This window comes from Microcebus murinus, chromosome X (genome assembly GCF_040939455.1).
Source record: "Microcebus murinus isolate Inina chromosome X, M.murinus_Inina_mat1.0, whole genome shotgun sequence".
In the NCBI taxonomy this organism is placed as follows: Eukaryota; Metazoa; Chordata; class Mammalia; order Primates; family Cheirogaleidae; genus Microcebus; species Microcebus murinus.
Window position 1 is genome coordinate 32,168,770 of NC_134136.1, and position 27,338 is coordinate 32,196,107.

The 27,338-nt window shown below is 40.7% G+C and overlaps 1 long non-coding RNA gene and 1 other non-coding gene across 2 annotated transcripts in view; both read right to left on the reverse strand.

Moving 5' to 3' along the window:
- Window positions 1-21,319, reverse strand: part of LOC105884193 (uncharacterized) — an 85,364-nt gene extending 64,045 nt beyond the window's left edge. Inside the window, exons 1-4 of the long non-coding RNA XR_012915944.1 lie at window positions 19,679-21,319; window positions 18,907-19,079; window positions 11,480-11,630; window positions 7,124-7,195 (exon numbers count right to left, since the gene is read on the reverse strand). This is a non-coding gene — a long non-coding RNA (uncharacterized LOC105884193). The remainder of the gene's footprint in view (window positions 1-7,123; window positions 7,196-11,479; window positions 11,631-18,906; window positions 19,080-19,678) is intronic.
- Window positions 10,644-10,750, reverse strand: LOC142866017 (U6 spliceosomal RNA). Its single transcript, XR_012916090.1, has one exon. It is a non-coding gene; the product is annotated as a U6 spliceosomal RNA (small nuclear RNA).
- Window positions 21,320-27,338: the final 6,019 nt, after the last annotated feature.

The following is a 27,338-nucleotide window of genomic DNA, read 5'->3' on the forward strand; positions in this document are numbered from 1 at the left end:
ACCAGCCTGAGCAAGAGCGAGACCCCATCTCTACAAAAAATAGAAAGAAATTAATTGGCCAACTACAAATATATAGAAAACATTAGCCGGGCATGGTGGCGCATGCCTGTGGTCCCAGCTACTCAGGAGGCTGAGGCAGGAGGATCGCTTGAGCCCAGGAATCTGAGGTTGCTGTGAGCTAGGCTGACGCCAGGGCACTCACTCTAGCCTGGGCAACAGAGTGAGACTCTGTCTCAATAAATAAGTAAATAAATACTCAGAAGTTTTAGTTCTTGTGGATTTTGCATATTTTAATATGTTTATTGTTCAGGTATATATTTATCTGAATTTTCTGTTAAAATAGTTGCCAACTGTTTTGTTACTGAGTATGTTTCATATATCATAGATACTAACCCAATATCTGACATTTAGTTTGCAAATATTTTCTCCCTTCCTTTAATACAATTTTTAGTGGCTTTTTTTTTTTTCTCATTTAGAAAGCATTTTAAATTTCAATAATGTGACTCTAAAACTATACAGGTCATAATTTAAAAAGAAAAAAAAATTGAAAAACACCTTGAGGTGCACTTACTGTCACCCTGAGGGGGGGAGATTAGAACATTTAGAGCCCTGGAGGCTTTAAGATAAAATGCTGAAATTTAGAGTATTCCAGAGTTAGGAGCTGATCAGGAGATAACAAAGGTTTCTCCTTGATTTACATAAACTCCCCTAAAGGCAGCAGCCCTGATCTCAACAATGGTCATAAAGATGGGTACCTTGAATAGCTGTTAGTATTAAAGGAGACAAAATATTTGTTGAAATTACTTGCCAATCTCTTTGTTACTGTGTTTCACAAATCATGGATCGTAACCCCATATATGAGGTGTGGTTTCCAGATATTTTCTCCAAAGTTTTCAGGCAATTCTTCGTGTTTTTGCTTACATTTAGAAATTGTTTTTCAATTTTAACAATGTTGTGACCAAAACTTTACAGATCACATGTACCCCATAAATATGTACAAATACTATGTATCAATAAAAAAAAACTTCATAGATCATAATTTTTTTTAAAAAAAGATAGACATCCCCTTAGGAACTTATAATGGCAGCCCCCAGGGAAATTACATCACTCGGAGCCCAGAAGGCATAAGGACAAATGGAAAAAACTTGTAAAAACTTCAGAATAATTCAGAATGAGCTGTGGATAGGGAGTTTCTCTAAAGGACCCTGATCAGAATAATGGGCATAATGGGTACCTTGAGTAGCTGTTAGGATTAAAAATGATGAAATATAAAGTACATTTGTTTACAGCAGGTCAGTGCATATTACTTTCCTTCCCTCTGGCCTACCTGCCCCAAGGCCAATACCTGAGCTTCTGCCTGAGCCCACTTCAGGGGACAGCCCATTTAGGGGCCCTACTCTCAGGATTCTTGGCACAAAGGGTGGGATTTCATCTCCTCTGTCATCTTCATCACCCAGAGGGGTGTTGAGTGAGTCCCGTGGGGTCACAATAGCAGGGGAGTGTGATCTGACCATTTCTTAAACCCTGGACGCCCATCTTCTAAAGTGGAAGCTGCTCAGGGTCCCCTAGGGAGGGCAAAGGCTGGAACTCATTGCAATCCTGCCACTTATCTGGGGAGGTGACTTAGGCTCTGTGAGCTGAGCTTGGTTATCTATGAAGTGGGAATGACCATACCATCCTTACAGAGCTGCCCAGAGGGTTAATGAGAAAACCTGTCCAGAGTATAAGGCATGGAATGGGACTTCAATGGCCCTTGATATATTCAGACACAGCAGCAAGGGCTGGCTGCGCCTCAGGGCTAATGAGGCATTGAGGAAAATAATTTCTCATTGTTTCTTCTAATGAGAATACAGACATGTAAATGAAGGAATCAAATCTCTCTCTGATATCTCTTGAGTTCCAAGTTTTAGAGACAGAAGTTTCTCAGTATTCTTGGGTATTCCAGAAGCTCATAAGAGCTGTTCAACATCATGCCTCTGAGCAGATCCAAATCCACTTCCCCATGGTGGTAAGACAGGCCTGTTTGTAAACTCACTTGGTAAGCTCTGATAAGTTATACCAGGAAAGCAAGGAGTGGTGTTTGCCGAAGGCTGCTCCTGTTAATATATATATAGTAATATTTTAGATCCATCTCACAGTCACTAGTGCAGGCTCCTCAAATCCAGCCACATCACGTGAAAATGTCAGTCATCTACTACCTCCCTGAGAGAGAAAAATCTGAGAATTACTAACATATCTGTGACACACAATTGTCCATTCTTTCATTAGGTAATAACTAAGTATGTATTGAGCTCAAAATGTATACTAGTCCACTGGAGATGTTTCATAAACTCTAAAGTAGAAATAAGAAGATAAAAAGGTAAATGAATATATGGCCAACTTTGAGGGTTAAATCTGAGATGAGATGGCTTCTTTCACATTAACATTGTAAATTCTAGACTAGGTGGTGGCTCACACCTGTCTAGCACTCTGAGAGGCCAAAGTGGGCGGATCCTTTGAGCTCAGGAGTTCGAGACCAGCCTGAGCAAGAGGGAGACCCCATCTCTACTATAAATAGAAAGAAATTAATTGGCCAACTAAAAATACATAGAAAAAATTAGCCTGGCATGGTGGCGCATGCCTGTAGTCCCAGCTACTCCGGAGGCTGAGGCAGGAAGATTGCTTGAGCCCAGGAGTTTGAGGTTGCTGTGAGCTAGGCTGATGCCATAGCACTCTAGCCTGGGCAACAGAGTGAGACTCTGTCTCAAAAAAAAAAACATTGTAAATTCCTTAAGTTTCAAGGAATTGAGGATTTTCAAAAATCCCTCTTTTGATTCCTCATTCCCCATCTGGGCCACAGTTTATCTCATTCTCTTCTCTCTCCCTTCCCCCATCTTCCTTCCCCTTCAAAGTACCAAAAAGAATTTTCTACATTCCCTTTCACATTCTTCACATTGATTGCCTCCTTATCCCACTGCACTATGCCCTTTCACCACAGGATTGCAATGAATGTGCTCTTAACAGGACACAATCCACATTTTTTTTTTTTACTAAGTCTTGTTTTTTTGGAATAACTATATTAACAGACTATTACTTTTCATGAGCTCCCAAAATATACATGTTTGTGCAGGCTGCTTCTTTCATTTAACAACAAATCTGTGACAGTTTCCCAGGCTCTGGAGCATGATGTACTGGACATAAATCCAAGCTGACTCATTCCCTAGCTGTGAAGTCTTGGGCAAAGTTCTTACTCTCTCTGTCCTTCAGTTTCTCCCCTATAAAATGGGCAGTATCTGCATCTTTTACCTTGTAAATAGTTGTAAGTATTAAATGACTCATACCTAAATAGCACTTGGAACATAATACATTTTAGCCGTTTTTATTTCTTTTTCTCTATCTTTATTTGGCATTATCACTACTATTCCTATGACTATAGACTGATGTTTACTCAGAATCAATGACCTCTGACATATGTTGTTAATGTGACAAGCAGGTTACAAAACTAAATATAGGATAAGACTTTATCTTTTACAGATAAATATATCTAATGTAAATGCATATAGTTCTGCATAAATACTTAAATATCTGCATAAGAAAACTTCTGAAAGAATATTATACAGATGAAAACATTAGCAGGGCTTACCTATGAGTTGTCTATTTGGGGGTGATATTATTTAGCTCCTTTCCTATCATTTTTTCTTTTTTGAGACAGAGTCTAACTGTTGCTCGGGCTAGAGTGCCATGGCATCAGCCTAGCTCACAGCAACCTCAAGCTCCTGGGCTCAAGTGATCCTCTTGCCTCAGCCTCCCGAGTAGCTGGGACTACAGGCCTGAGCCACCATGCCCGGCTAAAGTTTTCTATATATTTTTAGTTGGCCAATTAATTTCTTTCTATTTTTTAGTAGAGACGGGGGTCTCCCTCTTGCTTGGGCTGGTTTCGAACTCCTGACCTTGAGTGATCCACCCGCCTCAGCCTCCCAGAGTGCTAGGATTACAGGCATGAGCCACTGGTGCCCAGCCTATTTTAAACTATAATAAACACCTACTGCTTTTGCCATTACACACAATAATAAAATGGCAGGGAAACTTAAGCATTCTCAGCCCCATCCACAGGAAAGACACTGACATTTCAGAATGGGGAATGTTCCTGAGGCTCAGAAAGGGAGAGAAGATATCATGGGAGCCTATTCTACAGTATAACAGGATATATTTTCCCCAAAATTCCATATCACACTGATAATTATCAATGCTTTAATTTCTGCCTAGTTAACTGGGAGAAATCAAGGTACTATTATTTGCTTGTATTTTCTTCCCCCCAAATATATATTGAGGTCCTAATCCCAAGTACCTGTGAATGTGACCTTAGGGTCTTTGCAGATGTAATCAAGTTAAGATGGATCATTAGAGGGAGCTCTAATCCAATATGACTTGTGGCCCTAAAAGGAGATGAAAACGCCATTGGAGAAAGACACACAGAGGCAGAACAACATGTGGTGACAGAGGCAGAGATTGGAGTGATGTCTCTGTAAGCAAGGAACGACAAGAATCCATGGCCACCACTGGGACTAGGAAGAGGCAAGGAAGGGTTCTTCCCAGAGATTCAAAATGGGCAACGCCCCCACTAACACCTGGATTTCAGACTGATATACCTTGAGTTCAATGCTTTGGAGACAGAAGGTTCTTGACATTCTTGAATGTTTCAAAAGCATTGCATCCACAGCTGTGAGAGATTAAATTTCTGTTGTTTTAAGCCACAAGTTTGTGGTGCTTTATACAGTAGCTGTAGGAAACTAATACAAAACCTTAGTTTTGTTTAGGTTTTGTTTTGTTTTTTGCTTTGCTATTATTTATAGTAAGGCTAGGTAGGGCGCGGTGGCTCACACTTGTAATCCTAGCACTCTGGGAGGCTTAGGCAGGAGGATTGCTTAAGCTCAGGAGTTTGAGACCAGCTTGAGCAAGAGCAAGACCCCATCTCTACTAAAAATAGAAAGAAATTAGCCGGGCAACTAAAAATAGAAATACGTACGCAAAACATTAGCTGGGAGTAGTGGTGCACACCCGTAATCCCAGCTACTCGGGAGGCTGAGGCAGGAGGATAGCTTGAGCCTAGGAGTTTGAGGTTGCTGTGAGCTAGGCCGATGCCATGGCACTCAACTCTAGCCTGGGCAACAGAGCAAGACTTTGTCTCAAAAACAAAAACAAAAAAAACCCCCAGTAAGTCTGTAGGTCTTATGATATGAGCAGGAGTAGCACGTGCTGGTTAGATGAATTTACTCGGGAGCCACACAGCCTATGTGTAAATCTAAGCATCACCGCTTAATGGCCTTGTCCTTGCTGTGCCTCAGTTCTCTTATGCTTAAAGTCAGGCAGCAATAGCTCCTCTTCATAGGTTGTGGGGAGGTTTAAATGAGCTAGTATAGAGTCAGCACTTACAACAGTATTAGGCACTGAGGAAGTCAAAATAAGCATTAACCATTTTTGTCTTCATTTCACACCTGATTTGACCATTAGTGTTTCTACTGCCATTTTTATGATAATGTGGATATTTACTTATTAGCATAGATTTAACTTCATAATACATATTTATCATGGAAAAGCAATTTACAAAGCTGTAAGATATTATTTCTATTCTGAAATATAATTACATTTGCATAGTATAATTTCTGGAAAAATAAATATTCAAATGTTAACAGTACTTATACATGAGTAATAAAACTTTAAGGGTTTTTAATGATTTTATTCCTTTCATGCATTTTCCTCTTTTTTGAGACAAAGTCTTGCTCTGTTACCCCGGCTAGAGGCTAGAGAGCAGTGGCATCATCATAGCTCACAGCAACCTCAAACTCCTGGGCTCAAGCAATGCTCCTGCCTCAGCCTGCCGAGTAGCTGGGACTCCAGGTACGTGCCACCACACCCGGCTAATTTTTCTATTTCTAGTAGAGATGGGTCCTGCTCTTGCTCAGGCTGGTCTCGAAGCCCTGGGCTCAAGCAATCCTCCTATCTCAGCCTCCCAAAGTGCTAGGATTACAGCCATGAGCCACTGCAACCAGTCCCATTTTCCATTGCTTTCTACAACAAAATTGTCTTGGTTTTGGAAGTAAAAAACAAAATAAAAATAAATACATATCCCCAGCCCTTTCCATAGGAAAGTGGCTCGGTATCAGGTATGGTAACATCCCTAAGCCAAGGGCATTAGGTACTAAGGTAGTCCCAGAACTAATTTATGAGTCAATTCACATGACAACCCCAACTGGGCAGCTTCAGGGAGATTACAGACTTCCAGAGGAAGGGCATGCATGTCTCTCTACTGAATCTTACATTCAGCAGTCAGATGACATCTCCACATCCCCGGACTTTAGTGAAGTCATGAGATGAAAGTAGTTTCTTTCACAACATGCTTCTCTCTGCACTGTCCCAAATGAAGCCCCTTGAATTAACAACAGGCTCCTCTGTTTACCCACCTGTTTAGCCAAGCAGTGACTGCCACAGGGGAGGGAAAAGGGAAGGGGATCCATGAAATCACCCATGGCTCAGCAGCACAGCTGCCAGAGGGGGTGTGGGAATCCTTACACAGTGGGATGCAGGGGAAAAGTTGAGTCACAGTCTCATTCAGCCCAGGGACCCAGAAGCAATCAACACATGCCAATTAAAACACCTGCGAAGTGCCTTCCTTTTGCAATTAAAAATAATAAAGGGAAAGGAAAATATACACATGCCCAGCACTTGCAATAGAAAATCAGATCAAGTTCAAAATAGGATGCCTTCCTAAACAAAACAAGGATTCAGGTAGTAGACTGGACACATAAAAACTAACTTCTGGCAATCACTGTCTTTTTTTACACCAAGATTTCCCAGATTAGTTCCAGCTATACAGGAGCAATAGTATGAATAAAAGATGGGAAATTGGGCCTGGATGATGGAAAGATATTTTACGTTCAAGATACGCTGTAACATTTTTTGGGCTAGCTAGCACCTGGGAAACTCTAAGACTTTGAACACATCACATTTTAAAAAACAGCGGAAAATAGTTTGTCCAGATTCTGTTCGTGTTCCCTACAGCATATAAACTGAGAAAATGGGTGTGTCTGTTTCAGTAAATCTGAAAGAGAATACACAAGACAAGGAGGAATATGGCAGGTCTTACTGTTAAGATGTGAGTTTGTATTTGTTCTTCTTATGTTTCTTCTTTCCTCCTTTCCATCAGATAGCCAGGCAACTATAGACAAAATATGCAACAAAATAATACCATATTTCATGTAGAGATATATATGTATGTAATAAAAGTATAAAGAAATGTACTAAGAATGAAAAGTCCAGGCCCAGTGCTGTGGCTCATTCCTGTAATCCTAGTACTCTAGGAGGCCAAGGCAGGAGGATTGTTTGAGGTCAGGAGTTCGAGACCAGCCTGAGCAAGAGTGAGACCCTGTCTCTACTAAAAATAGAAAAATTAGCCAGGTGTGGTGGTGCGTGCCTGTAGTTCCAGCTACTTGGGAGGCTGAGGCAGGAGGATCACTTCAGCCTAGGAGTTTGAGGTTGCAGTGAGCTATGATGACACTACTGCATTTTACCCAGGGTGAAAGAATGAGACTGTCTCAAAATTTTAAAAAAGGAAAAAATAAATAAAAGAATGAAAAGTCCAAATTCTTGTTAGTGATTACCTCTGTGTATTCACAGAAAAGGAGGATAATGCAAGCAGAATAGACTCTGAGTTTCAACAGTTAATGTAATGTTTTAGTTCTTTTTTTTTTTGAGACAGAGTCTCACTCTGTTGCCCGGGCTAGAGTGCCATGGCATCAGCCTAGCTCACAACAACCTCAAACTCCTGGGCTCAAGCAATCCTTCTGCCTCAGCCTCTCGAGTAGCTGGGACTACGGGCATGCACCACCATTCCTGGCTAATTTTTTCTATATATTTTTAGTTGGCCAATCAATTTTTTTCTATTTTTTAGTAGAGACGGAGTCTCGCTCTTGCTCAGGCTGGTTTTGAACTCCTAACCTTGAGTGACTCCTGCCTCAGCCTCCCAAAGTGCTAGGATTACAGGTGTGAGCCACTGTGCCCAGCCTGTAAGTTTTTTATGTCTAAAATATTTCATTTAAAAGTTGTAGAAAATATAATTATGTCCAGAGATAAATATATAATTAATTAGCAATCCTACCACTTATTAACTTTAAAAAAAGAGTGTCATGTTTATGCATTCCTTGCATTACACTCTCCATGTGTGCATCCATTGGGTATGCTCATTACTTGTGGGTCTCATATATCTAGACACTCAACATTTGCCAGACAGCATGAAACCAGTTATTAAATGATTCCAAGTTTAAACCAAACTCGGACTCCCAAGTCCCCATCCCTAACCATTGGCCAATATAAATTTTTCTATGTAAGGGCTGAGGCCAGCTCAGAGGAAGTGACTGCCCATGGTCCCATACACAACGATGGATCTGGCATTTGGGACACAGGTCTTCTGATATCAGTGTGTTGTAGAGCAAACCCATCTTTATGCTTTGTCATTCTACACTATCTCCTTTCTGGGTTTCAAATCAAGGCTCCTACTCCAGTGTCAAAATGGAGGGTAAAAAGGAAGAGAAGAACACATCAAATAAAAAGTAACCAGGTGAGGATTTGCTTTGTCACTTCCACCACCCTCTGGTATCTTATCCTACAAAGAAATGGTACCAACATTTATATATCATATAAATATGTATATACATTGCCTTTCCCAATGTTTCAAATTCAAATGATCTCTGTGAGATGTTCATATTTAAGTCTTTTGTGGGAGAGAGAGCACAGGGGCTACCAAACATATTTACTAAAGTATTATATATCAGATGCTTTCTGTAGGTTTGCTTATTTTCTCCTTATAACAGTTCTCTGAGGTAAAAATCAACATGCTCATTTTATAGATGAGCAAGATCAGGTTCACTAAAGGTAACTCCCTACTACGGGGTCACACAATGGGAAAGGGTGAGGATTCTTCTCCCATCCCATTACACTGCATTACACTGCACAGCACAGAGATGGCACTGAACTTCCTATGTAATACAGATGAGTGTATGTGGTTTCCTTCTTCTTACATTCCCAAATACTCACTAAAATATAGTGATGCTATTAAGGTTAAGAAATAACCTTCTTGTTAAAGATCAGAAGAGTTGGGATGGGAAGGAAGCAAACACTTGGTGTTGTGGATGATACACCAAATACAGGGCTGGCATCTTGATGAAAGTCTCCCCTTCAACTCCTCATAATGCTTCCTTGAGCATAAGGATCAGGTGTGTGTGTGTGTGTGTGTGTGTGTGTTTAGTGAAATGTGCAAAACAATACTATATATTATTTAGGGAAGCTGTCACATGGAGCAAAAGTATAAAGAAACACATGAGAATGATGATCATTGCATTCTGGATAGTGATTATCTCTAGGGGAGAAGAAGATGATGCAATTAGGGAAGAATAAAAGTTTTCTCTTTAGAGAAAGCTGGACTAATGTCATAGCTCTTTATGCTTTTTATCTGAAATATTTCATAAGTAGCAGAGGTTTCAAGGGATACAGTTTTTTTTTTTATCATAAATACAGATAGCCCCTGGCTTACGGTAGTTCAACTTATGATTTTTTGGCTTATGATGGTATGAAAGCTATACACATTCAGTAGAAAACATACTTCAAATTTTGAATTTTGATCTTTTCCCAGACTAGCAACATGTAGTTGCGATGCTGGGTAGCCTGTAGCAGTGAGCCACAGGTCCCAGTCAGCTACATGATCACGAGGGTAAACAACTGACACTCTATAGTATACTATATTGGGGCATTTTTTGGATATTGTATTTTATGTTCTCACTTGTCATCATGTCTACAAAATGCCCAGTTTCGATTTATGATATTTTCAACTTATGATGAATTTATCAGGCTATAACTCCATCATAAAAAAGTCAAGGGGCATCTAGATAATCCTTACTCATCTCAGCAAATGTTTAACATTGAGGCAAGTACAGAGGTTAAAAATATCAATACCCACCAATCCCACCATTATTGAAATTAACATGATGCTACATTCTTCCAGTGAGTTTTCTTTGTGCATGGATGTGTGCATGTGTACTGTACATGTATTACAGATACAATTCATAAAACTACTATGACCATGTGTACAGTATAGTATCCTGGGGTTTTCTTTTTGTTATTTTCAGGTCTTCTTTTATCTTAAGTACTAACACGTGGATAAGTGTTTCGAATAAATGATAAGGTTTAAAATTTGATCTAACTTTTCTTTTTTAATGAACTTTTTATAGCTGACCCAGTCCCAATTTTTTTTTTTTTTTTTTTTTTTTTTTTTTTTTTTTTTTTTTTTTTTTACACAGAGTCTCACTGTGTTGCCCGGGATAGAGTACCATGGCATCAGCCTAGCTCACAGCAACCTCAAACTCCTGGGCTCAAGCGATCCTTCTGCCTCAGTCTCCCGTGTAGCTGGGACTACAGGCACACGCCACCATGCCCAGCTAATTTTTCCTATATATTTTTAGTTGGCCAATTAATTTCTTTTCTATTTTTAGTAGAGACAGGGTCTTGCTCTTGCTGAGGCTGGTTTCGAACTCCTGACCTCGAACAATCCGCCTGCCTCAGTCTCCCAGAGTGCCAGGATTACAGGTGTGAGCCACCGCGCCCAGCCAAGCTCAAAAAATATGGAATGCTTCACAAATTTGCGTGTCATCCTTGTGCAGGGGCCATGCTAATCTTCTCTGTATCATTCCAATTTTAGTATATGTGCTGCCGAAGCAAGCACTGTAACATCTTAAATAATCTTTTAATGCTTGGCTCAATTCAAGAGCTTTCTGTAGACTTCCTTTTTTTTTTGTTTTTCAGACAGAGTCTCACTCTGTTGCCCTGGCTAGAATGTAGTGGCATTAGCCTAGCTCACAGCAACCTCAAACTCCTGGGCTCAAGCCTCCCACGTAGCTGGGACTACAGGCATGCGCCACCAAGCCTGGCTAATTTTTTCTATATATTTTTAGTTGGCCAATTAATTTCTTCCTATTTTTAGTAGAGATGGGGTCTCACTATTGCTCAGGCTGGTCTCGAACTCCTGAGCTCAAATGATCCGCCCGCCTCGGCCTCCCAGAGTGCTAGGATTACAGGTGTGAGCCATCGCGCCTGGCCTGTAGACTTCCTTTAATATGTATATCAACCACTCTGTCCAAAAGTTATAAAATTCCAGAGGAGAAGGATGCTTAAGGAACATTGTAATACCTGGAAGTATAATCTGTACTTTTATCATTTAGCCTTTGCACAGGTGGTAGGAATAATAATAATAATAAACAATAGTAAAAGACAACAATAATTATAGGGCACATAGTAAATAAAGTGCTTTCTCTAGATCACGCAACCAGCAAGTAATGGTTCCCAGGGTCAAATCCAGGTCATTCTTACCCCAAAGCCCATGGCCCTAACCACTGTTTCTATATTGAGTATCCTTCTGTATTAGACCAGTGGCAAACAAAGGGAAGGGACTCACCCAAATCCTTTGGTCAGTTGATGGGTCTGGCAACTGAGATACAGGTTTGATTACTCCCATCTTCTGTCCAGCTGACCCATTAATATTTTTGGCTCTTCTGTACTATTTCTTCTTCCAGGGACTCAGTAAGAAATTCTTCTACCTTGTCACACTAGGAAAAAAATAAGAGACCAGAAAGTATGTGGAATCAAAGAAATGATGAGATAGGATCAATGATCACTTCTTGCTGTTACATTTCCAGATGCTCTTTGTTTCAAATATGTTTTATGGGGCACAGGTATTTTCTTCAGGAACTAGTAATCTCTCTTCTAAGAATCTATCCCAAGATACAATTCAAAAAGACAAAAGACATAAGCACAAGGTCATTCCTAGCAGAAAAAAATTGTAACAGCATAAGACTAGAAATAAGAGACATTCAGCAATGAGAGATTGATTGAATAATCTAAGTTACATCTACATCTTAGAGTACTATTCAGGTAAAAGAAGCAATGAGAACTCCTTCTCTGTACTGCAATGTAGTGATCTCCAGAATATACTGTTATGTGAAAAAGCAAACTACAAAAAAATGTGTAGAGCTGCAGCTGTCCCATACAATAGCTCTTGGTCACGTGTGGCTGTTTAAGTTATTTAAATAAAATTAAAAATCCAGCCCCTCAGTTGCACTCACCACATTTCAGGTGTTCAACAGCCACAGGTAGCTAGCAACTACTATCTTGGAAATTTAGACACAGATTATTTTTACCTTTGTAGAAATTCTGGGTGGACTCCACTAATATAGAATATGCTACCTTATATGTATAAAATAGAAGAAAGCTAATATAAATACTATATTTGCTTATACTTTAAAATTGGAAGGTTACCGCCGGGCGCTGTGCCTCACACCTGTAATCCTAGCACTCTGGGAGGCTGAGGTGGGCAGATCGTTCAGGTCAGGAGTTCGAAACCAGCCTGAGCAAGAGTGAGACCCCATCTCTACTAAAAATAGAAATAAATTAATTGGTCAACTCAAAAAAAAATTAAAAAATGGAAGGTTATAACAAAAGTTGGTGAAAATCTTTACCTTTAAGAGCAAGAAGGAACAGCCCAGGATGGAAGCTGATGATGTATTTTCTCTTAAAAATAGAATACACATATACTGGCTCCATGCACTGGAAAGGTGAAGAAACATGACGAACCCAGTAGCAATGAGCCACTCTAGTACCTGAATTTAATCCCCTTAAAACATGTCCCATTGAAAGGAACCAGGCTCTCTTGAAGAAATGGTTGATTCCAGGTCTGGGTAGGAACTATACCAGATGAGTCTGGACCAAATTATCACATTCAAGAGTGTGTCAAGAAGACTCAGAAGCCAAGCTTTAAGGGACTCCCAATGGACAAAAATGAAACAATTTGAACATCAAATAAAATAATGATGACCATGGATTAGAACACATCAAACATAAAAATTTAGAGATCATGATAACACTCTAAAAGATAAACAAAACAAAATTGCTCACCTTTGAAGGACCCTATGGAAACAATTCAATATTTTGAAAAGTGGAAATATTGCAAGAGAAATAACTTTCTACTCTTTCTATACATACTATCCCTTGGTATAACCTAATAGTTGATGAGGGGAAGTTTCTTTCATAGAATAATTCCAGCTAATAAAGCAGAAAAACAATTATAGAATTGGAACATTATTACTTTTTTACAACCTTTAATGAATGCAGATCTAAGCAACAGTCTTCAGAGGCTGCAGAAAAATTGAGGTGAAAGGAGAATGGGAAACTTTAAAATGGATGGATTAATTTAATAATACTTAAACCTAGTAATCAATCATAACATCACAAGGGGAGAGGCAACTAGAGCAATGAGCCCCCTGTGTAACACTACAGGAATAAACAACACCACTTGAGGTACTTTTGACAAAAAAAAATTTCAATTGAATGAAGCCTCTGAATCTAATAACAATTTAAAGAGAAAAGGAGGGTCCAAAGGAACATGATAAACAACAATGTAAGGATATTATCAGCAAAATACACAGGACAAAATACTCAGTCTCCTAAGCAAATAAATTAGAAGGTGGAATACCACAGGGTACTCAGATATTTGGTCAAACACTAATCATGTGTGCAGGAGGGTGTTTCCGGATAAGACTAACATTGAATTGGTAGACTGAATAGAGCAGATTGCACCATTAATGTGGGTGGGCCTCATCCAATCGATTAAAGTGCTGAATAGAACAAAAAGACTGAGTAAGCACAAACTCTTCTGCCTGACTTCCTGAGCTAGGATGTCAGTCTTTTTCTGCTCTTGGGGACTTGAATTGAAAATTCAGCTCTCCTTGGGCCTAGGCTGCCAGCTTTTGGAATGCAGCTTAAACCATCAGCTCCCCTGGTTCTCAGGCCTTAAGATTTGGACTTGTACTACCCATCAGATCTTCTGGTTTCAGGCTTGCCACTGCAGGTCTTGAGATTTCTCATGTAAGCCAACTCCCTATAAAAAATAAGTCTCTCGGCCATGGCTCACGCCGGTAATCTTAGCACTGTGGGAGGCCAAAGTGGGCAGATGGCTCAAGGTCAGGAGTTCGAAACTAGCCTGAGCAAGAGCGAGACTCTGTCTCTACTAAAAATAGAAAGAAATTAGCTGGACAACTAAAAATATACATAGAAAAAATTTGCCAGGCATGGTGGCGCATGCCTGTAGTCCCAGCTACTCGGGAGGCTGAGGCAGGAGGATCACCTGAGCCCAGGAATTTGAGGTTGCTGTGAGCTAGGCTGACGCCATGGCACTCTAACCTGAGCAACAGAGTGAGACTATGTCTCAAAAACATAAAATCAGTCTCTCAAACTCTCTCTCTGTAAATATATATTATATGTTGCATATAATATATATGTTTTTATATATTGTATTGGTTCCTTTCTCTGGAGAATCCTGAATAATACAGAAGGACTGTCTTTAAATTAAAAGAGACTTAACACTTCAGAGAAATTATAATTAAACCATAATGAGATGCTACCACAAGTCAATGAGAACAACAAAAATGAAAAGCATCGAAAATACCAAGTGTTGATGAGAATATGGGGCAAGTAGAACTCTCACAAACTGCTGGTAGGAATAACAGATTAGTACCACTTTGATTAACTGCTTGCCGGTATCCATTGAGCTGAACATAGTTATACCATATGACTCAGAAGTGTCATCGTATATTGGTACATGCTCAAAAGAAATGAAAATAAATGTCCATCCAAGAGAACAAACAAAAATATTCACAGCACCATTATTCATAATAAGTCAAAAAGTGGAAAATACCCAAATATCCATAACAAATACAGTGTGAAATGTCCAAATAATATAATGCTTTACACCAATGAGAATAAACAATCTATAACTATAGAAAGCAATAAATGTTAATTTCACACATATTATGTTGATGGAAAGGAGTCACACACAAAAGAGCACATGCTGTATGATTCCAGAAATTTTTCTTCTAACCTCCCAATAGAGTTTTGGGCAGAAGAGGAATATCAACTCATTTCCTTTCCTTTTAAGGTACTTAGTGGCCTTTTTTTTTTTTTTTGAGACAGGGTCTCCCTCTGTTGCCTTGGCTAGATTACAGTAGCATGCCTCACAGCAACCTCTAGCTCCTGGGCTCAAGCAATCCTCCTGCCTCAGCCTCCCGAGAAGCTGGGACTACAAGCATATGCCACCATGCCTGGCTAATTTTTCTGTTTTTTGTAGAAATGGGGTCTTGCTCTTGCTCAGGCTGGTCTTAAACTCCTGAGCTCAACCAATCTTCCAGCCCAGCCTCCCAGAGTGCTAGGATTACAGATATGAGCCACTGCGCCTGGCCGACTTCTTATGTTATCTGTAGCTTAACCTCAGATAAGTGAAGCAAGTTTCTTCTAAGCCCTTTAAAAGTTATTAACCACACATAAGATTAAGAGCTAATACTCTATCTGATAGACAGGCAACTGCGTGTAAGAGATTCAGGCCAGCATCCTAAATGGATGCTCAGTCTGCACCAAATCCTACAGCAGCCACTGAGTCACCATGGTAACCATGCTGGCCAAGAAAAGCTGAGAAAAAACAAACAACTACCACCCCAGTCTTGTTCCTAATATGTGGCAGGAACTGAATAGGACTGACTTGATATATACTAATTAACCTTAAGTATTCTTTGCAATAAATATTTCTGGCAGCTTCAGTGCCATACGAATGTATATATACTCACACACATGCATGCTCACTCATCCTCTCACCACTCAGGATCCCAGGAATTCACTGAGGTGGATTTATTGGTGGGTAAAGAAGTAAAACTACACATGGTAACAAAATCATTTCTAACCACACATATAAAATTGAAAGCTTCTAAACTACGTTCCTTTAGTATGATTTTCTGAAAATGACCTGTAGAATTATATCTGGAAGATTTTCCTCCTTGGTTTCAATATACTGCCAATGACTTCTAAAAGCTGATATGGAAATACAGGTAAATACAAGTTAAGCATCAAATACCTTTTCCATCCTACGGTAGCCTGTGCCTTCAACCAAAAAGATTTCTCGAAGCTATTATTAAACATTTTGATTGCAGACAGTTCAGTGAAAATAATTAGGAATTATATTTAATTATATTATATATTATAATTATATTAGGAATTATATTTAAGAAAAAATGCCATGTATAGCAGCATCAAAAAGTATGAAACATTATGAATAATCTGTCCATAGATATATAATACCTGTACACTGAACACCACAAAATCTTGCCGAGAGAATTAAATAAAATCTAAATAAGTGGAGGACATACTGTGTTCATGAGTCAAAGAGTCAGTATTGTTAAGATGCTGACTCTCCCCAAACTGATCTATAGATTCAGTGCAATCCCAATAAAAATCCTAGAAAAAATTTTTTAAGGAAACTGACAAGCTGATTCTAAAATTCATATGGAAATACAAAGGACCTAGACCTGCAGTCCCCAACCCCCAGGTGGTGGATTGGTACAAGTCCATGGCCAGTTAAGGATCAAGCCATAGAGTTCCACGCTGCTCCCCGTCAACACCGTAGAAAAATTGTCTTCCATGAAACCAGTCCCTGGTGCCAAAAAAGTTGGGGACCACTCACCTAGACTATGAAAGACAACTTAAGTTGGATAACAAGCACTATATAATTTGAAGACTCATTATAAACCTATAAACTCAGTATGCTATTACCATCAAGATGGACAAGTAGATCAAAGGAATAAAGAATCCAGATATAGACTCACAAGGACATGAAAAACTGATTTTTGACAAAGATGTCAAGGCAATTCAGTGGAGAAAGGATAGTCTTTTCAAAATATGGTGCTGGGACAAGTATATCCATATGCATAAATATAAACTATGACCCATATATCATACCATATACAGAAGTCAACTCAAAATGGATCAGAGATTAAATATAAAACATAAAGCTATAAGACTTCTAGCAGAAAACATAGGATAAAATCCTTGTGAACAGGGGTTAAGAGAAGATTTCATAGATGAGACACCCAAAACTACAATGTGTAGTGAAGAAATTGATAAATTGGATTCCTTCAAAGTTAAAAACCTCACCTCTTCCAACTACATGGCTCAGAAAATGACAAGACAAGTTCAGCCTGGGAGAAAATGTTTAAAAGTCATATATTTGGGCCAGGCGCAGTGGCTCACGCCTGTAATCCTAGCACTCTGGGAGGCCGAGGCAGGAGAATCGCTCAAGGTCAGGAGTTTGAAACCAGCCTGAGCAAGAGCGAGACCAGTTTCTATTAAAAAAAAAAAATAGAAAGAAATTAGCTGGACAACTAAAAAGATATAGAAAAAAAATGAGCCGTGCATGGTGGCACATGCCTGTAGTCCCAGCTACTCGGGAGGCTGAGGCAGGAGGATCGCTTGGGCCCCGGAGTTTGAAGTTGCTGTGAGCTAAGCTGATGCCATGGTACTCTAGCCCAGGCAGTAGAGTGAGAGTCTGTCCAAAAAAAAAAAAAAAAAGAAAGAAAGAAAGAGAGAGAGAGAGAACGAATGAAAGAAAGAAAGAAAGAAAGAAAGAAAAAAAGAGGCAAAAGATATGAATATACTCCATTAAAGATATACAAATGTCAAATAAGCAAATGAAAAGATATTCAACACCATTAATCTTAAGAGAAATGAAAATGAAAACTGCAATATTAAACTCCTGTGCAAATAACAAAAATTAAAAAGACTGACCATAAAGCAGTGGAACAGTTGTGGAGGATGAAACTCTCATATACTGCTGATAGCAATGAAAAAATGGTCCAACCACTTTGGAAACTAGCAGTTGTTTACAATGTTAAATTTACATATACCATAAGACCTATCCATTGCACTCCTAAGTATTTATCCTTGAGAAAGAAAATAAGTCTTTTCCAGGAAAAGACTTATTCACAAATGTTCATAGCAGCTTTGTTTACAAGATCTCCATATGGGAAACAACCCAAGTATCTAACAACAGGTAAATGGATAAAACAAATTATGGTTTAGTCATATACTGGAATACTGTTCAGCAATAAAAAAGAATGCATTATGGATAAGTGCAATAAAATGGATAAATCTAAAAATAAATAGGGTGAATAAAAGAAGTCAAACCAAAAATAAAAATAAACATCTCTATGATCCCATTTAAATAAATTTCTAGGACATGAAAGCTAATCTATAATAACAGAAATGCTGTGTTTGCCTGGGGACAGGGCAATAGAAGGGTTAAGGAGGCCAAGTACTATAGAACGAAAATGATATGCCCTGGGAAATAATGATAATAATATTTAGGCCTATCTAGTTATTTTAGGGGACATGGCTGGGTATCATTATAAGAGATGAAATTATATGGCAATTATTATCTTTCAAAATACTGAATTCTTGTACGTGACATTTTGACAATTTTACCTAATACTTGAAAAACTTCTGGCTTCTTAAAAAAATTCATTCTACAATGGATAAAAATGTGGTGACCACTGAAGCATGCATATTACAATCTCAAGTTGCTGGGAGGACTGAACCAACTGTATATTTCAAAACCTATCTGAGAGATACATGAGAATTGCTGATTATTATTTATACAGGCAGAAAATATATGTAAATTTATTGCAAATACATGTTAAACATCAAATTCCTTCCCCCAAATGGACTGTTCATTGCATTGTGACAAAGTAATGCAGCTCTAAGATGGACCTCAAGGGCTCCTACAAAGCATGTAGCTGCTGGAAAGGAATGAAATTCCATCTGCTAAACCTCTTCTCCAATGATGAGATCTAAGTAGCTTCTCTACCTTTAGGCTATGTTGTAAACCTCACAGAAACTATTCTACAACATACTTATGTTCAGATCTATGAACTCACTTGAGCCGGGCTATGTTGTAAACCTCACAGAAACTATTCCACAACATACTTCTGTTCAGATCTATGAACTCACTTGAGCCGGGTACCATATACAAATATCAAATAAGCCAGGGATAGTAGTATTGGAGGTCTCTTGAGGACTGCTGCCCTTCAAATCTGAAGAATCTTTAGCCGCCACCACAACCCAGATACTTAGAACCGCCTCCTTCAGACACGCGATATGAGCTCAGTCACCTGCATGAAGAGCTGCACAGGGAGAGAGAGAATCCAGCAGTCACTATGTTTATTGGAGTGACTGTGTGCCCAGCACCATGCTAGGCACAGGGTTAGTGACCAATGACACTGATACAATTGGGTAATGATCATGACAACCAGAAGGTGAGATGGCTTTCTCACCAAAACCTTTTTCTTCTCCTTTCCTCATCTATCACCTAACAAATTTTAAAAGAAATAAGAAGTGGCCTGAATTCATACAGACATTCATGATCCCACAATAAAGAGCCATGGGCTTGCTCATGTGTTATCACTGAAGGTTCCAGCAATCCTGTGGTGAGCATTTTTTTATGCCCATTTTACAGAGGGGGAAGCTGGGCTCAGAGAGAGTCGTCACCTGTCTCATCCTCCCGCGCCCACCTTTACATGTCAAGTAGCTTTAAGACACCCTGGAGCAGGACGCCACCCTGAGGCCAGGAGGGTCCCATATCTCTCCCTCGCGAGACAGCGGGGTACCGAGTCCCAAAACACGAACGAAGCGATTTGGATCTGGGATCCCTGTGTCTCCCCACACCCCAGGGAGGTTCGGCCCCCACCGCGGGGCACCCGCACCCTCAGCTGAGTCCAAACACCTGAATGAACACAGGACCCTTCTCTTCTCGCCAGGCCATGTTGGTCTCTATAAAAAAGCCGTCACCGTCGCTATGATGACGTCAGGTTTCTATGGCAATCGCAATGCGGCAGGCTTGTTCTCCGCACCGAAAATGCCTCTCAACACAGCCTTTTGTCCCCTTGCCTTTACCTGAAAGCAAAACATCTTCACTCTTTAGGCCACCATCTGAGAAAGCACGACAATTAGAGGAACTAGCCTCAGACAAAGGCGATTCGTGGAAGTCTGCCCAGCTTGGTGGAACAAAGCATCTTCCAGTTTGGAGGGAATTGTGTTTGCTTTAAAAGTGACAGTAGGGGGCCAGCACAGTGGCTCAGGCCTGTAACCCTAGCATTCTGGGAGGCCAAGGCCGGAGGATCACTTGAGGTGAGGAGTTTGAGATCAGCCTGAGCAAGAGCGAGACCCTGTCTCTACAAAAAATAGAAAAATTAGCGGGGCATGGTGACGCATGCCTGTAGTCCCAGCTACTGAAGAGGCTGAGGCAGGAGGGTCGCTGGAGCCCAGGAGTTTGAGGTTGCAGTGAGCTATGATGATGTCACTGCACTCTAGCCAGGTGACAGAGGGAGACCCGGTCTCAAAAATAAAGTGACAGTATAGGATTATCATCAGCACAAAGAGACCCAGGGAGGTGTCCCAGGGCTCTTAGAGATGAAGTAGCCCTCTGAGGGAGCACATGTAAAACTCACACACCATGGTAAGCAGTTAGCTATCTGTGGCAGAAAACTAAGAGACTGTCTATAATCATGCGACTAAGTGACATCAAAAAATGTCATTTAAGGAATCTCAGAATTATTTCAAGGAAGCCAGCCTAAAACAACAAAATCATTTAGTAGGCAGAAATCTCGTCAATTGAAATACACATTGGTTTATTCTGGGGAATTCTTATCTTCTATTCCCAATATTTTCTTCCATGTTGGAGACATATTCACCATCAAACCATTTCCAGCCTCTCTATACATTTACTTTTTCACTATCACAGGAATGGCTTATCTAATTGGTGGGTTTAGGAGAAAGAAGAGTTGCACATTCCTGGTCCTGTCCTTTCAAAACTCTTGGCTGGGCCAGTGCAGTGGCTGATGCCTGTGGTCCTAGCACTCTGGGAGGCCAAGGTGGGAGGATGGCTTGAGCTCAGGAATTGGAGACCAGCCTGAGCAAGAGCGAAACCTTGTCTCTGCAAAAAATAGAAAAATTAGCTGGGTGTGGTGGCACACACCTGTAATCCCAACTACTCAGGAGGCTGAGGCAGGAGAATCACTTGAGCACAGGAGTTGGAGATTGTAGTGAGCTATAAGGACGCCACTACACTCTACCGGGACGGACAGAAAATGACCCTGTCTCAAAACAAAAAACAAACAAACAACAACAAAAGAAACCTCTTCACTGAATGAACATCAGTTCTGCTCTTCCCTCCAGGGTGGCTCTTACAATAAGCCCACAGGTCTACTCTGTTAGGCTTAAAGAATTCACCCTTCTGGCCAGGCACCGGTGGTTCATGCCTGTAATCCTAGCACTCTGAGAGGCTGAGGCAAGAGGATTGCTTGAGCTAAGGAGTTCGAGACCAGCCTGAGAAAGAGCAGGACCCTGTCTCTACTACAAATAGAAAAAAATTAGCCAAATAATTAAAAAAAAATAGAAAAAATTAGCCAGGCACGGTGGAGTGTGCCTATAGTCCCAGCTACCTGGGAGGCTGAGGCAGGAGGATTGCTTGAGCTCAGGAGTTTGAGGTTGCTGTGAGCTAGGCTGACACCACAGCACTCTAGCCCAGGCAAGAGAGTGAGACTCTGTCTCAAAAAATAAATAAAAAGAATTCACCCTTCCCAAACCTCCTATAAAACCCACCCCTCTCCCCTTCCTAGGGGTGTATTAGGCACGTAGCCTTTGTCAAACCCCTAGGGAGATAAAGGAATGCAATGCAAGAGGAGAACTTACTTTCTTTATCCCTCCTGGTTGTTTGAAAAGAATTTATTTACTCCCCCCAGAAAAACCCTCTATAAAACCCAAGACTCTCCTCTTTTCTCTCGTGGACACCTTTTTCAGCCTCCACCCATGTGCATCCAGATGCTCAAAATAAATAGCATTTTGCTACACGTGAAGGCTTCGTGTGTCTCTCCCTCAGCTCCGGACCTAACATACTCCTCTTTCTGTGTCTCACTAGCTCCCCAACTATTCCTATGGTCTTACTTCACAATTCTTGGATCTTTATGGGCCCCCCAAATGCCCTCCTGCTCCTTGTCTGAGCTCTAAACCAACTAAGAAATATGACAAAAGAGTAAGAACAATACATGGACATTATTCCTTATTCCTTCTAAAGGTGATATTAGAGAAAATGACCTAGATTTGCTGGCAAATAGGCCGCCTATGAATGAACCCCAGAATTGGACAGACTTATCTAGTGCTGCATTGAGAGTGTCACAAACACCAAGGACTACAATACATATCTCTCTGCTGTCTGCTGTCTGTGTGCCCAAAGAAAGTGACTTCCTTGCCAAGGGCTATCCCTGTAGCAAGAGAAAGTCTTTCAAGACACCTTCTTTGAGAAACACTTCTCAAAGTAAATAAATACCCTTTATACTGCTTGCATACTCACCAAGCAATCTACTAAAGATACAGCTTTCCATATAGCTCAGGGAGTGGTTTGTATCAATAGCCTCTCATTCCCTTGAGTAGTTGCAGTGGAGGCTCATCCTACAGAAGGAGTTTGGAATTATGTCCTAAATTCCAACAGTAGATTGAAAAGCATACATCATGAAAATTTCCCTTGGAAATCCTTTAAAGAAGGGATTAATTGAATGTTCAAAAACATATACCCACACATAAACCAACACACAAGACTATAGTCAAAATTAAAACAAAGCCCCCCACTAAGTATTCAAGAATAAGAGAATCCCTTTCTTATCCAATGATAACAGATCATAGAAAAAAAAGGTAAGTCACCAAAATCATAATATTTTAGATATCCATTTCTGCTCAACAAAACATCCCCAAAACAATAGCTACTTGTTATCTCTCTGGAGTCTGAGTTGAGTGGGCTCTGCTGAGTGTTTTCTGCTCTATGTGGTGTCTTGTCACCTGGGGCTACTCTTCCCTCAAGGGTGGCTCTGGAGGTGACATGTGTCTGGGACATCCAAAAGAGCTCAGTCACTTGGATGATGACTGGTGCTGGCTTCTATTGGGAGCTCAGCTGAGGCTGTTACCTGGAGCACCTTGGTTCAACACAGAGCCATCCACAGGTATGGTTGCCAGATAAAATAGAAAACATCCATGCAAATTTGAATTCTGGATAAACAATGAATAATTTTGTAATGTAAATGAGATGGCAATTTTATGTGTCAACTTGGCTGGGCTACATTGTTCAGAGATGTCAATGTTATTCTGCATGTTTCTGTAAAGGTGTTTTCAGATGAAATTAACATTTAAATTGGTGGACTCTGAGTAAAGCAGATTGCCCTTGATAATGTGGGCAGACCTCATGCCTGAATAGAGCAAAAGTCTGACTTCCTCTGAGTAAGAAAAAATTCTATCAGATGGCCTTCAGACTTGAACGGCAACACTGAATATTCTCTGATGTCTAGTCTGCCAGCCCACCTTGCAGATTTTGGACTTCTAGCCTCCATAATGTTGTGAGCCAATATTAATCTCTCTCTCTCTCTCTCTCCCCATATACATCTGTGTGTGTGCATGTGTGTATACACACATCATATTGGTTCTGTTTCTCTGGATGTGACATGTAATTTGCTAATTTGAATTCAACTGGGCATTTTGTATTTTTATTTGCTAGATCTGGCAACCCTAAGTGAGTAGCCTGTGAATGAGATTTATTAAACTTTTTTTTTTACAGACAGGATGTCACTCTGTCACCTAGGCTGGACTGCAGTAGTGTGATCATAGTTCACTGTAGTCTCATACTCTTGGGTTCAGAATCCTTCTGCCTCAGCCCACTGAGTAGCTAGGACTACAGGCTCACACCACTAATGCCTGGCTAATTTTTTTATTTTTTTGTAGAGACAGGGCCTCATTATGGTACCCAGGCTGGGCTCAAACTACTGACCTCAAGTGATCCTTCTGCCTCAGCCTTCCAAAGTGCAGGGATTACAGGCATGAGCCACCAAGCCAAGCCTGAATGTCAGTTTAATCACCATCTGAAAGGACCCTTCCAATGAAGCAGGTCAGGTCTGGGGACAATGAGCAGATCAGATTGAAAAAAAAAAAAAGACAAAAGCTGGTGATACCTAGTGTTGGAGAAATAAAAGGAAATAAATTTTCCTATACACTAATGGTGCCACAGTGGCATATCCATGTTCTAAGGCCCATATTTGGGCTTAATAACTTGAATGGCATTTGATGCAGAAGTCCTATTTCCACCAACAAAGGAATTTTCTTACAAGGGCATAGAAAAGGCTTATCAAGGTGATGCTGATGTGCATGCTGGTTAAGGGATCCTGGTTGAGGGGCAGGTCAAGTTGTCCTATGAATACCTTGCTCCAGAGAGGAAAGACACGTTCTATTTAAGATACAGATTACTTAGAGGGGTCCAGCTCCAGGTTCTTCATGTTAATGTCTGAATTTAATCTCATGACAACCCTGCTGGTGAGGTATCAAGATCCTTTCTTCATGGATGTATGTAAGTACAAAGCACAAACTCCTAACCACAGAGACAGAAGGCAAAGAGGTTGTTCACCACACACACTGCCAGAGCCAGGGATAGAGCCTGCCAGCCTGGGCATCTTGAGTTGCTGGTGGCAGATCTTTAGCAAATCAGGACACATACTGTTGAGGAAGTTAATCTCTGATCTCCCTGTGTTCACCTTCCCTGAATTTCCAGCAGGGAACCAGGCTTGGTGCCCCTTCCCTTTGCCTCATGGAAGGTTTATGGCAGGGCCCAAAGCAGAAGCTGTCTGAAGCCAACATTTACTCCATCTTTTGTGAAAACTTAAATTTAAAAAAAGGGCTGGCCGGGCGCGGTGGCTCACGCCTGTAATCCTAGCACTCTGGGAGGCCAAGGCGGGCAGATTGCTTGAGGTTAGGAGTTCGAAACCAGCCTGAGCAAGAGCGAGACCCCCATCTCTACTATAAATAGAAAGAAATTAATTGGCCAACTAATATATATAGAAAAAATTAGCCGGGCATGGTGGCGCATGTCTGTAGTCCCAGCTACTTGGGAGGCTGAGGCAGGAGGATCGCTTGAGCCCAGGAATTTGAGGTTGCTGTGAGCTAGGCTGATGCCACGGCACTCACTCTAGCCTGGGCAACAAAGCGAGACTCTGTCTCAAAAAAAAGAAAAGGGCTGTGCTGCTTGTACCTAGTAGGGAGAGGAAGAAAATTTCTCCCACACCAGGATGAGGCCAGAGTCTACAGGTCACTCTAGTAGTAGGGACCTGAGCACTGCTCCATATTAATGTTTAGGGTAGATCCAGGGAAAGTTCACAGAGGCTGGCATCCAGCCTTGAGACCCATTTTCCTGTTTGGATGGCAGGCTGGATGGAGCAGGGTCAGGGGTCCTGAAGCCAGCTAGGGAAATGGTCAGCTCCACCCTGAGCAATGGGGACACGTGAGTGATGACAGAGGCCTCCCCAGGCTGTATCTAGAGAAGTTCCCACAAGTAGGACTGCTTTGGCAAAGATCATGAGCATTTAACATTTTTAATACTTACTATCTAGTTGAAATTTTAAATCTCTTTAGTAATGTGTATGCCAAGCAACTGTAACATGAACACCTGTTTCTACAGATCTGTGCAATAATGAGTTTCCCAACATTATTAATATTTGCTAATGCAATATCCAATTGTTGGAATGATAGACTACTCTTCATTTTTCTCCATCTATTTCCATTATAAATGACATGTTTCACATGTGCATTTCTAAATGCAAATATAATGGTTCCACATTATCCCTCAGAATATATTCTGGAATAATTCTAGAGTTTGTCAAGAGAATCTGATCAGTGAGTATGTATTATGCTGTCTTTTGTTTAAATTGAAATTGTAGAGTCATGAGAACACCACACACTGCTGGGGGAGGGCAGAGTGGTATAACTTCTTTGCAGAGACACTGGGCAACAACTATGTGAGAAGAAAGCGAGGCCCATCAGCTGCTGCCCTCTGAGGTCTGCCCTGCAGGGAGTCTGGGGTCCCTGTGTACGCCTGGTCATGGCAGCATGGCTAAATATCAACACAGCCTCAAAGTAACCTCACTAGAGAAACCTCAGAAACACCATTTTGAGAGGAAAGAATTTTAATAAATTGCCACTATGGTTTGGATGTTTATCCCCTCCAAACCTCATATTGAAATTGGTTCCCCAATGTTGGAGGCAGGGCCTAATGGGAGGTGTTTGAGTCATGTGGGCAGGTCCCTCATGAATGAATTAATGCCCTCCCTTGGGGGTGAATGGGTTCTCACTCTGTCACTTTCCAGGAGAGCTGGTTGTTTCAAAAAGCTCTGGCACCTCCCCCCCTCTCTTTCTTCCTCTCTCACCATGTGATCTCTGCACAAGCCAGCTCCCCTTCACCTTCTGTCATGAGCGGAAGCAGCCTGAGGCCCTCACCAGGTACAGATGCCCAATCTTGAAACTTCTAACCATCAGAATCATGAACAAAATAAACCTGTTCTCTTTGTAAATAAATGACTCAGCCTCAGGTATTCCTTTACAGTGTCAACCCAAATAAATGACTGAGGCAAAAATCTCAATCAGTGGAGGTTTATTAAGCCAAGATTGTGAGGACACCCCCAGGAAAAATATGAACCACAGACAAGCTGTGGCTATCTTTCTGAACGGGAAGTTGGAACCTTCAGCATTTTAAAGACACACAAAGAGAAGGAAAAAGGAAGAGGGGAGGGAGGCTGCTAAGGTAGTGGTTACATTCTTGTGAGGCCCAAGACTTCTACATTTTACATAAAATAAGCCAGTGAAGGAAGTGTCAATTATGTAGATGTCCCTGGGGAGGTGGAAGAACGTCTGATTCTGTGTTTTCTCCAGTTCTGTCATCTATAAAATAAACTTGTAATTCATTATTAGTGTGGAATCACATAGGCTTTAGTTTTACATGCTAGACATAGGTATAATTTGTGTGTCCTTGCTTAAGGGAGGTTAGCAAGGAATTTCCTTAATGAATGATCTGCAGGGCCAATTCTTACAGGTGCCTAAGGCCTTTACATTCTCTTTTTGCATAAGGAGTTAGGGGGTGACCCTGAGAATTTTCTTTTTACAATAGCAACACTAAATGGACTAAGATAGAAAATTGGTACCAAGGAGTGAGGTGTTGCTTTAAAGATACCTGAAAATGTGGAACTGGATAATGTGCAAAGGTTGGAAGAGTTTGGAGGGCTCAGAAGAAGATAAAAAGACAAGGGAAAGTTTAGAACTTCTTAGAAATTGGTTAAGTGATTATGAACAAAATGCTGACAGAAACATAGACAATAAAGGCCATGCCGATGAGGTCTCAAATAGAAATAAGGGACTTACTAGGAACTGGAGCAAAGGTCACCCTTGTTACACAGTAGCAAGGAACTTGGCTGCATAGTGTCCATGCCCTATGTATGGCTTTGTGGAAGTCTAAACTCAAGAGCGACTAACTAGGACATTTGGTGGAGGCAACAAAGAAATGACCTAAAGGCAGAATTTATAAT